Raw genomic sequence first — 14,958 nt, forward strand, 5'->3', positions numbered from 1 at the left:
GTAAGCCCACTGGTGGAGCAGAGCAAGGCTGGGAAGGGGCAGGCTTGGGAGGGGTAACCATAGTTCTGTTTTGGAGAAGCAGAGTGAGGTCTTTCCCTGACCAACCAGTGGACAGGGCACCTGCGGTTTCTGCTTCCTCTGCTGGTCACCCTTTCACTTCCTGCAGACAGGTGCCCATGCCCATCATTTCCATACGTCTCCCTTCTCAAAATGTCCTGTGGCTTCTTGAACCCCCCAATCCAATGGCGTTGGTCTGACAGCTGTCTGCCTGCACTCTCGGCAGTATTTCAGTGTTCTCCCGCCTCCTTTGCTGTAACCTCCCTGTCCTTGACTGCGTCGTTCTCTCTCTTAACTTTCTTATTTCTCGGTCTGGGTTTGCCTTCCCTCTCCCTCCTGCTGGCATCCAGGGCCCTTTGAGATCTATCTGGCTTCACGCATCTTTCGGCCTTCCAGCCCCTTCAACTTTCCTGCGTGGATCTTTTTGTTCTAGCCAGGGAGAAAGATAATTGTTCTCTAAACATTTATTCCTCGGACTTCTTGTTTCTTCATCCTCTGCCGCATCTCTGGGTGCCCATGCAGGGTCCTTGACCTTCCGCCGAAACAACACCCGGTGGAATTTCTTTGCGTGTGAGTCTGCCGTGGAAGAACTCTCCACTTTTGTTTATCTGGAAATGTCTCTATCTGCCTTCATTAATATTAAAGAGGCTTTTCTCCAGGGCAGGGAAATTTAGTGTGCTATTTTGTTTTCTAGCACTTGGGCAATAGCATTCCACTTCCTTTGGGCTTCTGCTGTTGCTGTGGTGAAGTGATGCTCGTGTCTCTTTTGGAGACCCTAGTCGCACACCTTAGACCTCAGTGCATCCTGTAATGCTTTGAACTCTCTCTGTTCTAGCTTCCTCCTTTTTATCTCTGGCTAGTTCTCTCTGACCAAGCTCTCTCTTCACTAAGTCTCTCCTTTCCTAATTTTCTTTAAACCACTTTATTGAGGCACAGTTTATGTGCAATTGAATGCATGTATTTAAAGTGAACACATTTTAAGAGTTTTGACACATGTATGCATCCGCGAATCCGTCTATTACTTTAATTAAAACAATGAACATTTCTATCACCTTCAAAGTTTCCTCATGGCCTTTTATAACCTATCCGTCTCTTTACTCCTGTCTCTGGGTGACCACCGATCCACTATCTATCATTGTAGATTAATTTACATTTTCTAGAATTTTAGGGACTGTACAGCCTTCTCCATGAACCCTGCATCTTCCCTCTACTGCCACTGTAGGAAGACCCTTTTCCTCTTTCTGGTGTGGGCAACCCTGTTTCCAGAAGGCTCTGTTTTCTTTTCTTTTTAAAAAATCTCATTGTTTTGATGGAACAAATCTTCCCACAGTTTTTTGAGAACTCAGATATCTGGATCCTACCTTTGTATTTGATAGCTAGTTTGATAGTTAGATAGTTTGGTGGGGTATAAAACACTAGGTTGTAACCATTTTTTCCTCAGAATTTTGAAGGCATATTTTTCTTTATTACTTTCTTTAGTTCCCAGTATTGCTGGCCATAAGACTTATTCTATTCTAATTCCTGAGGCTATAAAACTCTTGTTTTTTTCCTTCTTTCTTTGTAAATATTGTTTTTATTCCTGGTGTTCTGAAATTCCACAGTGATGTGCCTTGTATGAGTCTTTTAAAATTTATTGTGCTCTACACTCAGTGGGCTCTTTTAAACAGGAAAAAACTCCTTCCCATCATGTCTGGAAAAATGTATTTGTTTGATAACTTAATTTTCTTTGTTCTTACTGGAACTGTTTATTGTGATGCTTGGTCTCCTAGACTGATCCCCTAATGTTTTCTTTCTTTCTTTCTTTCTTTTTTTTTTTTTTTTTTTTGTATTTTTCTGAAGCTGGAAATGGGGAGGCAGTCAGACAGACTCCCGCATGCGCCCAACCGGGATCCACCCGGCATGCCCGCCAGGGGCGATGCTCTGCCCATCTGGGGCGTCACTCTGCCGCAATCAGAGCCATTCTAGCGCCTGAGGCAGAGGCCACAGAGCCATCCTCAGCGCCCAGGCCAACTTTGCTCCAGTGGAGCCTTGGCTGCAGGAGGGGAAGAGAGAGACAGAGAGGAAGGAGAGGGGGAGGGGTGGAGAAGCAGATGGGCACTTCTCCTGTGTGCCCTGGCCGGGAATCGAACCCAGGACTCCTGCATGCTAGGCTGACGCTCTACCACTGAGCCAACCAGCCAGGGCCTGTTTTCTTTTTTTTATTTGTTTTTGTTTTTTTTCTTGTCCTTTTAGTTTCTGTTGGACAACCCAAGTATACATACTACCATACCTTTTGCTTTTTAAAAAATGTCTGTAATATTTAAACATTTTCCCAGAGCTCTTTCTTATTCTCTGATTTTTTTCCCTTTAAAATAGTTTCATGGATGCAATGTGTCCTCTCACATCTCTGAGGATATGTACTTAAGTTTTATTCCAGTCCTCCAATGTTTTTGTTTTCTCCTCGTTATTTTTTTCCCCTTGTATGTTTGGCTTACTTTTTAGTGAGGGACTTCCCTCATGGCTCTGGTGATCCTTGGCTGTCTACTCATGGCCACTCCATGCACGTGTGCAAGTCTGGTCTTCTGGTGGGCCGGCTGGCCAGTTGTCAGGCCAGGTCCTCCAGATTTCAGACCTGTAGGTCTTTTCTTTTGGAAGGATCAGTTTCCTGGGAGGAGCCCTCTTCTCTTCCGCTTGGGGCAGGTAAAAAGCTTGTAGGGGAAGGTGCTGGCAATAACATTTTGGTACCGAGACATTGACAGCATTCCTGTTTTTAGTACAACATTTGGTGTCTAGCTCTGCTTTGATGTCCACACTCCAAAGCCTCTTCTGTGGGAGCCTCACCTACTGATAAACCTCCTACAGAGGAGGGACGGTGTAGTTTCCTGCCTGAGTAGATTGAGGAGGGGGATCTGGAGTTCGTAACTATTCTTTGTATAGATTATCAACACCCCTGCCCTACTTCCGATTCCTGAACCACTTCTGGGTCCTGCGGCACAAACCGGCCCACGTTTCAGTTCTCTTCCCGTACCCCACAGGCACTCAGCAGAGCGAGAAAGCTGTGACCTAAGTCTATTTCCAAGGGCCCCTCTGTTTTATATCTTCCAAAATTTTGCTGACACAACTTGTCTGACGTCATCTCCTCTCCCATTCATTCTGTCCACATACATTTATACCTGTTTAATTCCTTTATTATTATTATTTAATTTTATTTATAAAATTTAATTTAACAGGGTGACATTGATCAATAAGAGTACATAGGTTTCAGGGAAATATCTCTCGAGCATTTGAACGGTTGATTGCGTTGTGTGCCTGTCACCCAAAGTCAGATCATTTTCCATCATCGAATATTTGTCCCTCTCTACTCCCCCCTTTATTCTTTTATTAGGATTTCTGGAGGGAGCAAAGACCAACTCTCGGCATGTGTTTCTTCAGGTTTAATGTATGTCCCTTTGCGCAACACAATGTATGGCACTTACCCATGCGAACCACTTATATCCACTGACACATTTTCTTTGGTTCCTCTGGTAGACTGTCAGCTCCTTGCGGCAAGTCCCTGAAGTATCTTGTGTTTTACACTCCAACAGCATCGTGTACCTGGCATATAAGTACTTCAGACACATGCCTGTATTTAATGTATGCTCTGAGCGAGAGGAGAGAGAGTGAGAAACGGAAGATGATGGAAGTGGATCAGCAGAGAGATGCTTTTACCCCCTGACAGGCCGAGCAAAAGGTGGAATACCCAGGAGCCATCACCTGGGAAAGGCCCCCAAGTCTTCCTGAACTGGGGCAGACCAGCCCTCTCTCCAACACCCCGGACCTGACAGAGCACAGGGCTCCACAGTCTGGCAAGCTGTCCATTTCCCTTCCCAATCCAGCGGGAGTCCTGAGAAGAGATGAATACAAGTGCTGTCACAGAGGGCGGTTGAGTGGGGACATGCCTTGGCCACACAGAGTCAGGCCAGGATTGAAGAAACGACTCCCTTTAAATGAGGTGCTGACTTGCCTGACTAGGAGGTGGTGCAGTGGATAGAGTGTTGGACTGGGATGCTGAGGTCCCAGGTTCGAAACCCCAAGGTCGCCAGCTTGAGCAGGGGCTCACCAACTTGAGTGCAGTGTCACTGGCTTGAGCGTGCATAGACATGACCCCACGGTTGCTGGCGTGAGCCCAAAGGTCGCTGGCTTGAGCCCAAGGTCGCTGGCTTGAGCAAGGGGTCCCTGGCTCAGCTGGAACCCCCTGGTCAAGGCACATATGAGAAAGCAATCAATGAACAACTAAGGTGTTACAGTGAAGAATTGATATTTCTCATCTCTCTCCCTTCCTGTCTGTCACTGTCCCTCTCTCTCTCTAAAAAAATTAAGTGAGAACTTAAAAGGAAACCTCTGAGATTTTTGCTATTTGTTTTAATTCATTGTTACATGATTTTATTCCCCCCAAACAGTAAGAACTTTATTATCTAACATGACAAGCAGAGGCAGATTTAACAGCGCACGCCCTGGGCTCCAACCTCTGAAGGGCCCCGTAATACCCCAACTTTACACTTTTTTCTAATGACACCACATTTGGTTTTTAACATTAATAGTACATAATATTTTTTATTTATTTAGAAATATGGTTAACATGTATTTTTATTTTCCCTGTCTCTCTCTTTTTTTAAAGAGGCCCAATATTTTCTTCTGCACCCGGGGCCTCAACCGACCTTAATCCACCTCGGATAACAAGAGGCCCAAAGCCAGGAAGCTATGGAAGTGGGCCGGTCAGCTGCTCGGCTACATCGCCAGGTGGAGGGCCCTTTCCACATTGCCTCCTTCTGTTTGTGGGAGTCTGCTTAGACCGGGTCCTGTTTCAGTGCCTGGGTGGTGGCTGTGGGTCATTGAAAAGAATACATGAGCATTTTATCTTACAGAAGTATCCGGAGTAAAAACCAGAAGCATCCCGAGTCCTTCAAAGGAGGGGGATAGAGGAGTTATTTCACAGATAATGGAGTTTTCGTTTTGCAAGATGGAGTCAGAAGATCGGTTGCACAACAATGTACTTCACTCTGCTGAACAACACACGTAAACATGATTAAGATGATGATTTTTTTTTTTTTACACAGACATAGAGAGAGTCAGAGAGAGGGATAGATAGTGACAGACAGTCAGGAACGGAGAAAGATGAGAAGCATCAATTATCAGTTCCTTGTTGCGACACCTCAGTTGTTCATTGATTGCTTTCTCATATGTGCCTTGACCGTGGGCCTTCAGCAGACCAAGCGACCCCTTGCTCGAGCCAGCGACCCTGGGTCCAAGCTGGTGAGCTTTGCCCAAACCAGATGAGCCCGCGCTCAAGCTGGTGACCTCGGGGTCTCGAACCTGGGTCCTCTGCATCCCAGTCCGACGCTCTATCCACTGCGCCACCTCCTGGTCAGGCAAGATGATGATTTTTATGTTGTGTGTATTTTTATCATGATTAAAAAAAATTTTTTTTAATTTGTTTTTTGTTGGGAGTCTTGACCTTTCGATTTCGGGTTGGCTCTTGATTCCAGAGACCTTACTCCTGATCTCACCGCCGTCTAGAAAGCCAAAGGACAAGCAAAAATGCTGCCTGCTGGCCAGGGATGGAAATTTCCAGAACTCAGCCCAGAGTCACCACCGCTGAAGGCCACGCCTGACAGGCACCTGGTGAGGGCTCCTGGCTTGCACGTCTGGCTGCGTGTTCCATGTGAGGGAACACGCACAGCTTCAGTTGCAGAGAGCAGCGAGCCAAGGCTCTCGTTCTTCAACGTTCAAGCTGAACACATTTCTAGAAAGGCCAGAACAGGGTTTCCAACCTGAGTGCTATTTGCATGGGATGCTGGAGAAGTCCTTGGGTGGGGCTGTCCTGGGCACTGTCGGGTGCTGAGCAGCACCCCGGCCTCCGCCCACTAGATTACGACAACCTGAAGTGTCTTCAGATGCAGGCAAATACCTCCCTGGGGGACAGAATCACCCTGTTTGAGAAGGCGATTGGGCTAGAGGTGATGACTCGCTCCCAAGCCACAAGGGTCCCAGTGACCAGTTTTTCTTCTCCAGCATTGGCTTCTACTGTTGGGCCCTCCGAGTAAACATTTCTAGCTTCTAGAATAAAATGAATTGAAAAAAGAAAAAAATATTTCGGCCACCATTCATGGACTTATTTCCTCCGTGCCAGACACTGTGCTCACATGTGCGCTGTCTCATTGGATCTTTTCCACCCTTCTCTGGTGTGATTGCTAGTGGCCTCGCCTTACAGATTGGGAGACTGGCTTTGGAGAAGGTAAGTGCTTGCTTGTTACAAGCGAGTAAATAAATAGTGAAACCAGGATTCCGATCCGACGCAGGTCTGCCTCCTTTTGTGACTGCCTTTACGTTTCCTTGTTTGTTTGTTTGTTTTTCTTGCAGATTAATTTATATAATGGGTGTTTCAGGAAATGTTTAGCCACGTGCATGACAACGCCAGCTTCATTTTGAAATTCACTCGGATACGCGGTGGGTAAGGATGCTGTCGGTGACCACAGGGACGGTCAGTGTTCTGTCGCCCACTCTCCAGCTCCGACTCTGAGATCAAGTCGACAAATAAGGAGGCAGGAGAACCTCGGCCTCCACGGCAAGCCAGCCCGCTAAGGGACCCAGTGTCCATCCTCTTCCTAGATGTAATAATGTTCGACTATCCCTGAACCAGCAGAGGGCAGACCTGTGTCCCGATTGACTGAAGCCGGCGATGAAAATCATTCTTGAAGGTTTAGAACCGAGAAGGGGAAGGTTTCTGGGTAATGGCAGCTGTGTCACTTGCTTGGGCAGAGATGGGGCCGATTTATATATTTGTGGACGATACATTTAATTGTCCTGTTCTTTTAGGATGCATAACCTCCTTCCATAAAGATAACATGAAGTGAAAAGGCCACCTATGCTTTGCTTTCCTATTCCTGACTTCTCTCTCTTAAGCTGATCTGCTCGTATTATAGGAACAGAAGTCCTTAGGGATGCACTGCCCTTCAGGGGGCACAGGGGCTTTCGTCTGCCCACTCCTTCCTGGTAGGCTCGCCGGGGCTCTGTGCAGTGACTGCCCCGACGGGCCCTGTGCTCAGACCTCACCTCGCTCCCGAAGACAGGACGCCGTACCTGAAGGTGGTGAATATATTAAAAGAGGACAGTGGCCCTGGCCGTTGGCTCAGTGGTAGAGCGTCGGCCTGGCGTGCGGAAGTCCCGGATTCCATTCCCGGCCAGGGCACACAGGAGAGGCGCCCATCTGCTCCACTCCTCCCCCTCTCCTTCCTCTCTGTCTCTCTCTTCCCCTCCTGCAGCCGAGGCTCCATTGGAGCAAAAGATGGCCTGGGCACTGGGGATAGCTCCTTGGCCTCTGCCCCAGGCGCTAGAGTGGCTCTGGTCGCGACAAAGCGACGCCCCGGATGGGCAGAGCATCGCCCCCTGGTGGGCGTGCCGGGTGGATCCCGGTCGGGCGCATGCGGGAGTCTGTCTGACTGCCTCCCCGTTTTCAGCTTCAGAAAAATACAAAAAAAAAAAAAAAAAAAAGAGGACAGTCACACCGGTCTTTATGTCACAAAGAGGGGATGGCCCACAGAACTTTCAGCCAAAATTCTGTTCAGGTTGCAAACTCAGACGAATTACCCAAATCTTCACTTTTTACATGCTTACCTGCATGAAAATCCCAGGAAGGGTGGACAAAAAAACACACAACTTCCCCAAGTTAGTGAAGTCTACCGGAGAGGCTGATTCTCTCCCGCTGCCTGGCACACCTGCCGGCTCCGGGCTCCATGTGCCTGGAGAGCCAGGCACGTCAGGGGAAGCTAGCTGCTCCTACCAGACGGTCTCTGTCCCGGCGGCAGGGCCGCCAGCACTTCTGTAGAGTCGAGTGTTTTCGAAACTGCTTCTGAATTGGGATGGCGGAGGGTGCTAAGTATTTAGAAGCACTACTTTACCCTCCTAACTCTTCTGTACTCCTCCCTGATTGTATTTCAAGTTGAAGGCTCTTGCTGAGCCTAGGACAAGGGTCCTTTGGGAAAGAGTGTAAGATGGTCACAGATTTCGTTCGTGTTCTGAAAGAAAGGTTCTGAGCAACGAGTTTCCTCCAGAAAGAGCTCCACCCGTTGGATTTATGTGTTTCATGAGTAATTAGTTTCTTTTTTTTTTCTGAAGGGAGAAGTGGGGAGGCAGAGAGACAGACTCCCGCATGCGCCCGACCGGGATCCACCCGGCATGCCCACCAGGGGGCGATGCTCTGCCCATCTGGGGTGTTGCTCCATTGCAACCACAGCCATTCTAGCACCTGAGGCAGAGGCCATGGAGCTGTCCTCAGCGCCTGGGCCAACTTTGCTCCAATGGAGCCTTGGTTGAGGGAGGGGAAGAGAGAGACAGAGAGGAAGGAGAGGAGGAAGGGTGGAAAAGCAGATGGTCACTTGTCCTGTGTGCCCTGACCGGGAATCGAACCCAGGACTTCCACACACTGGGCTGACACTCTACCACTGAGCCAACCAGCCAGGGCTGAGTAATTAGTTTCTTGCAAATGATACAAAAAGGACAAAAGTTTCAGGTTTGGAATCACCATGGCATCACCTCAGGTGCTCTGCTGTGCCTCATTCTTGGGATGATTGATGGGAACGGGGCATGCCCTGTCATCTCACAATGACAGGAAGCAAGCATTCCACCTCTGAAACCTACCAGAGCCCCGAGACCCACAGGGCTACCCATTCTGTGCTCAGCGTGTGAAATTCTACAGATCCCAGGGCAAAGTCTCTTGTTTTGTGGGTGTAATGGGTGGAAGAGTGTCCCCGCGCCCCCAAAGATATGTCGAAGTCCTCCCTGGAACCTGTGAATGTTACCTTATTTGGAAAAAACGTTCTTTGCAGATGTGAAGGCTCTCGTGATGAGATCATCTGGCTTTAGGATGGGCCCTACATCTGATGACAAGTATCCTTATAAAAAACAACAACCCGTAGAGGGAGATTTGAGACACAGACACACAAGGAAGGGGCTGTGGGATGATGGAGAGATTGGAGTGATGCAGCCACAAGCAAGGAATGCCAGGAGCCCCCAGAAGCCGGCAGAGGCAGGAAAGGATGGTCCCCTAGTCTCTTCAGTGGGAGCCTGGCTCTGCCAACACCAAGATTTCAGACTTCTGGCCTCTAGAACCGCAAGAGAAGAAATTTCTGTTTTTTAAGCCACTCAGCTTGTGATAACTTTTTTACTTTTTCCGAGGGCGGTGGAGAGAAAGGGGGAGGGACAGACAGGGACAGACAGACAGGAAGGGAGAAAGATCAGAAACATCAACTCATAGTTGCGGCACCTTAGTTGTTCATTGATTGCTTTCTCATATGTGCCTTGATGGGGGTGCTCTAGCCGAGCCAGTGACCCCTAGCTCATGCCAGTGATGTTGGGCTTCAAGCCAGTGACCTCTGGGCTCAAGCTAGAGACCATGGGGTCATGGCTCCCATGATCCCATACTCAAGCCATGCTCAAGCTGGTGACCTCAGGGTTTTGAACCTGGGACTGCAGCATCCCAGTCCAATGTTCTATCCACTGCGCCACTGCCTGGTCAGGCACGATAGTTTGTTATAGCAGCTGCAGGAAACTAATACTGTGGGTGATTTCTGCCTCACCCCATCCTGTGCTGATCTATGCTTGAGTTGTAGCAGAGAACCCTTGCCTTTGACTGAAGAACACACTTTTCCCTTGAGAGAAGAAAACAAATAGGAATAGCAGTTTTTGGATGGGTCCCTCAGCCAGCCGGACCATCAGAATCAACTCTGGGGTCTTCTCGGGCTCCAAGAGCTCTCCCTGGGCCTCCTGAGCACATCACTCTTCCTAACAGGAGCTCCAAGTATGGCTCCTTGGTTTCCCCCTGTCCTTCCCTTTACTAGAAGCTCCTGTGAAAGCTAGTTTTTTTTTTTTTTTTTTTTTTTTTTTTTTTTTGTGGCAGAGACAGAGAGTCAGAGAGAGGGACAGATAGGGACAGACAGACAGGAAGGGAGAGAGACGAGAAACATCAATTCTTCGCTGCAGTTCCTTAGTTGTTCATTGATTGATTTCTCATATGTGCCTTGACTGGGAGGCTACAGCAGACTGAGTAACCCCTTGCTCGAGCCAGTGACCTTGGGCTCAAGCTGGTGAGGCTTGCTCAAACCAGATGAGCCTGTGCTCAAGCTGGCAACCTCAGAGTCTCAAACCTGAGTCCTCCACATCCCAATCCAAGGCTCTATCCACTGCGCCACTGCCTGGTTAGGCTGAAAACTAGTTTTCTTGCTACTACTCCTTTCTCACTCTCTGGTCAGGATCCTCTTTTGTGGCATCATAAATGGTTTCCATGGCAATGAAAGGTTGAGATAAAATGGTGCCAATGCGCCTTTCAGCTTGAGAGTTAAACAAGGGCTATTGTTTTGCCTGGGAGCTTCCTTCATTCTGAAGGTGTCACAGGGGGTTTAGAATGTACACTCATAACGTCCTGGCTCATGAGCGTGGTGAGACGCGGGGACACCTCAGATCTTCAGTTCCGTTCTCTCCGGGCTTTCTCTTGGTTTTGGCACCGTGTGTGAATGTCAACAGGTGAAGAGAGATTTGTTGTAAATAAGCAGATGGTTCCCCCAGGGTAGGCTGTGGGTGAGATGAAAATTCTAGCAGGAGGAGATATCACAGCCAGAGACTTGATCAATCCCAAACTCCTCCTTTTGTTTAGTGCATCAAGACCAGTGAACGGACTCTGACCCAAGGCCATGTGCTTACCCTCATGACCCTGGGGACAGGGATTGGGAGTTGACTCTTGCTTCCTGCTAGCGTCAAAGGCACAGCCTCCTACATGCACAGTCTCCTCCAAGATGATTTAGTCATGGGGAGAGAAGCAGATGGTAACCAGGCCTCTAACTGGATCCTGGGAGCTGAGATGTGCACCCAGCAGCGGGAGTGGGGGTGCCCAGGTAGCGATTCTGAGTCACTGAAACTGTACCCTTGCTGACAGGAGATGCTACCTGGTGATTCATTTTTTTTTTTTTTTTTTTGTATTTTTCTGAAGTTAGAAGCAGGGAGGCAGTTAGACTCTTGCATGCGTCCGACCAGGATCCACCCGCCATGCCCACCAAGGGGCGATGCTCTGCCCATATGGGGCGTTGCTCCATTGCAACTGGAGCCATTCTAGCACCTGAGGCGGAGGCCATGGAGCCATCCCTCAGCGCCCTGGCCAACTTTGCTCCAATGAAGCCTTGGCTGCAGGAGGGAAAGAGAGAGATAGAGAAGAAGGAGAGAGGGAAGGGTGGAGAAGCAGATGGGCGCTTCTCTTGTGTGTGCCCTGGCTGGGAATCGATCCCAGAACTTTCACACGCTGGGCCAACACTCTACCACTGAGCCAACTGGCCAGGGCCTACCTGGTGATTCTTACTTCATGGTAGGTGGGGTGACTATATCATTACCCAAACTGAAGCGCTTTTCAGAGTGAAAGGAAGCACTCCTTTTTTTTTTTTTTTTTTTTAAGATTTTATTTATTCATTTTAGAGAGGAGAGAAGAGGAGAGAGGGAGAGAGAGAGAAAGGGAGGGACCAGGAAGCATCAACTCCCATATGTGCCTTGACCAGGCAAGCCCAGGGTTTCGAACCAGCGACCTCAGTGTTCCAGGTCGACGCTTTATCCACTGCGCCACCACGGGCCAGGCCGGCACTCTTAATCATACTGAGAGCATAGGCACAGTCTGGACTGTCGCTGGAAGAGAGGGACATCTGGTAACCCCAGCTTTAGGCCAACCTGTACCCAGCTATAGATCTCAGTGACGAGGTGCCCTGCGACCAGCGCTTGGCTCTCTCCTCTTTTATATCTTACATATCCCCTAGCCCGGTGCTGTCCAATGGAAGACTCCGTGATAATGGAAACGCCCTATAGCTGTGCTGTCCGATGCAGTAGCCACTGGTCAAATGTGACTGCCGGCACTTGGCATGCGGCTAGTGTGGCTAAGGAGGTCAAGCTTAAAGGTTATGTAATTTTAATTAATATAAATTTCAATGCCCACATGTGACTAGTGGTCACATTGGACAGCGCAGACCTGGATGATTTCAGCCAGTCTGGTGGCTGAAATGTCATCAACCAGCCTTGACCCCTGAATTAGTCTAGCCTCCCCTTAAAACCCAGGCCCGTGTATCCAATGGTCCCTTTGCTGTCTTAACTCAAATGTGTTATAGGTACTTCAAACTGAACATGTTCAAGGCTAACCTTCTGATCGCAATAAGACTCGACTTCAAATGCATTATACTGGTTTTTATAAAATAAACAAAATAACAAGTGTTGGTGAAGATGCGGTGAAATTGGGCCCCTGTGTGCACTGCCGATGGGAATGTAAGGTGACGCAGCAGCTGCGGGACATGGTAGAGCAGTTCTTCAAAAACGGAAACAGAATTACCATGTGGTCCAGCAATTCCACTCCTAGGTGTATGTCCAAAAGAACTGAAACCAGGGACTCAAGCAGGTATTTGTATCCCCTGTGTGCTTAGCAGCCTTACTCACAACAGCCAAAAGATGGAAGCAACCCAAGTGCCCGTTGATGGATGAATGCACCAATAAAATGTGGTAGATGCACGCCATGGAGCACTATTCCGCCTTGAAAAGGACGGCGATTCTGGCGTGCTACAATGTGGAGGCACTTGAGGACACGGTACTCAGTGCTGTAAGGCAGTCATGAAAAGACAAATGCTGTGGGATTCCACTCATGTGAGGCCTCGAGAGGAGTAAAATACCTAGAGACAGAGTAGCTTGGTGGTGGCCAGGCACTGGGTGGCGGGGGAGGGAGGGGGAGGGATGTTTAACGAGGACAGAAAATCAGTCGGGAAAGATGTCAAAGTTCCAGCACTAGATGGTGGTGATGGTTGCACAATGGGAATGTGTTGAATACCACACTGGACACATTAGAATGGTCAGTTTTGTAATGCATCTTTTATTTATTTTTTTTTTAATTCTTTTTTTTTAATTTATTTATTCATTTTTAGAGAGGAGAGGGAGAGACAGAGAGAGAGAGAGAGGAGAGACAGAGAGAGAGAAGGGGGGAGGAGCTGGAAGCATCAACTCCCATATGTGCCTTGACTAGGCAAGCCCAGGGTTTCGAACCGGCGACCTCAGCATTTCCAGGTCGACGCTTTATCCACTGCGCCACCACAGGTCAGGCTGTAATGCATCTTTTAAAACACGCACACACACACACACACACACACACACACACACACACACCCCTTCTGCTAGTCCTTCCACATCTGCTCCTTCTGCCAACTTCCCATCTCAATGAATACCAACTCTAGTGTTCCATTCGCAGAAGCCAAAGACTTCCTCTCCCGGCCTTGGGTTCAGCTCATCAGTGCATCTTCTGGGCTCTGCCTTCAAATGCCCGCAGTTACACCCTCCCACATTTCATACCACTCAACACATGGCCCTCGGACCATCCTTCCACACACACCGGTCCTGGCTTCTCCTAACCTTCAAAGCTTCAGCCTGTCTTTGCTGTGACCAGCAGGCTCTGTCCCCTCCCCCCACCTTGCTGACTCCATCTTCCACCTACACTCCAGGGGTGTTCCTGCCTCTGGGCCATTGTTCTTGCTGTTCCCTCTGCCGGCAGTGCTCTTCCCCCCAATGCCTGGTTCCTTCCACTTTCTTGGGTGTGCACCCATACTTCAGTGAGCCCTCTACCGCCACTCTGGAAAACTTCAGCACTTCCAACACTTCCTATCCTTGCTTGCCTTAGATTTTCCGCATTCGCACATATCACTATCTAACATATGATATATTTTATTTTCAGTCTTCTCCACAAAAAGGTATGATGTCTAAGGTGGCTGGGATTTTAAAAATCTCTTTTGGTCTCTGTTTTTCCCACTGTGCCCTGATCAGCTGCCAATATTTGTTAAATTAATGAGGGAATCCCAACGTTCGGGGAGCTGCTTCAGACCCCCGTCTTTTTTTTTTTTTTAATTTTATTTATTTATTTATTTTTACAGAGACAGAGAGTGAGTCAGAGACAGACAGGAACAGAGAGAGATGAGAAGCATCAATCATTAGTTTTTCATTGCGCGTTGCAACACCTTAGTTGTTCATTGATTGCTTTCTCATATGTGCCTTGACCGCGGGCCTTCAGCAGACCGAGTAACCCCTTGCTGGAGCCAGCAACCCTGGGTTCAAGCTGGTGGGCTTTTCTTCAAACTAGATGAGTCCACACTCAAGCTGGCGACCTCGGGGTCTCGAACCCGAGTCCTCTGCATCGCAGTCCGACGCTCTATCCACTGTGCCACTGCCTGGTCAGGCCAGACCCTTGTCTTTTAGGAAGCCTTTGATTGACATCTAACCATCCTCACCTCTTTGTAAGTGTTTAGTCTACTGTAATCGCCTTTGGAAGCCTGGCTTATATTTCTTTTACACCAGTGGTTCTCAATCAGGGGCAATAGTTACCCTCAGGAGGCATTAGACAATATCTGGAGACATTTTTGGTTGTGCCAAGAGGGAGGAGGCATGTACGGGCATCTCTGGTTGGTAGAGGCCAGAGATCTTGCTAAACACCCTACAACACGCAGACAGCTCCCCACAGCAAAGAACCTTCCAGATGAAATGTCAGTGGTGCTGAATCATACTAAGAGTTATCTTGTCCTCAGGGTTCCTCGAGGGCTGTTTTAGGTTAAACTGAGTCTTCCAAAAGAAAAGGTGTGTGTTAAAGTCCTCCTCCCCAACATCTTGCAATTTGAATTATTTGGAAACAGGGTCTTTACAGAGGTAATCAAGTTACAATGAGGTCATTAGGTTGGACCCTAATCCAATGTGACTGATGTCCTTACAGAAAGGGGACATCTGAACACAGACACGCCCAGTGGAGAGCCATGTGAAAACTCAGGGAGAAGGCAACCATGTGACTGGAGTGATGTGGCTCCAAGCCAAGGATCCCCAAGGGTGGCTGGCCGC

The sequence above is a fragment of the Saccopteryx leptura genome, chromosome 3, assembly GCF_036850995.1.
Source record: "Saccopteryx leptura isolate mSacLep1 chromosome 3, mSacLep1_pri_phased_curated, whole genome shotgun sequence".
Lineage (NCBI taxonomy): Eukaryota > Metazoa > Chordata > Mammalia > Chiroptera > Emballonuridae > Saccopteryx > Saccopteryx leptura.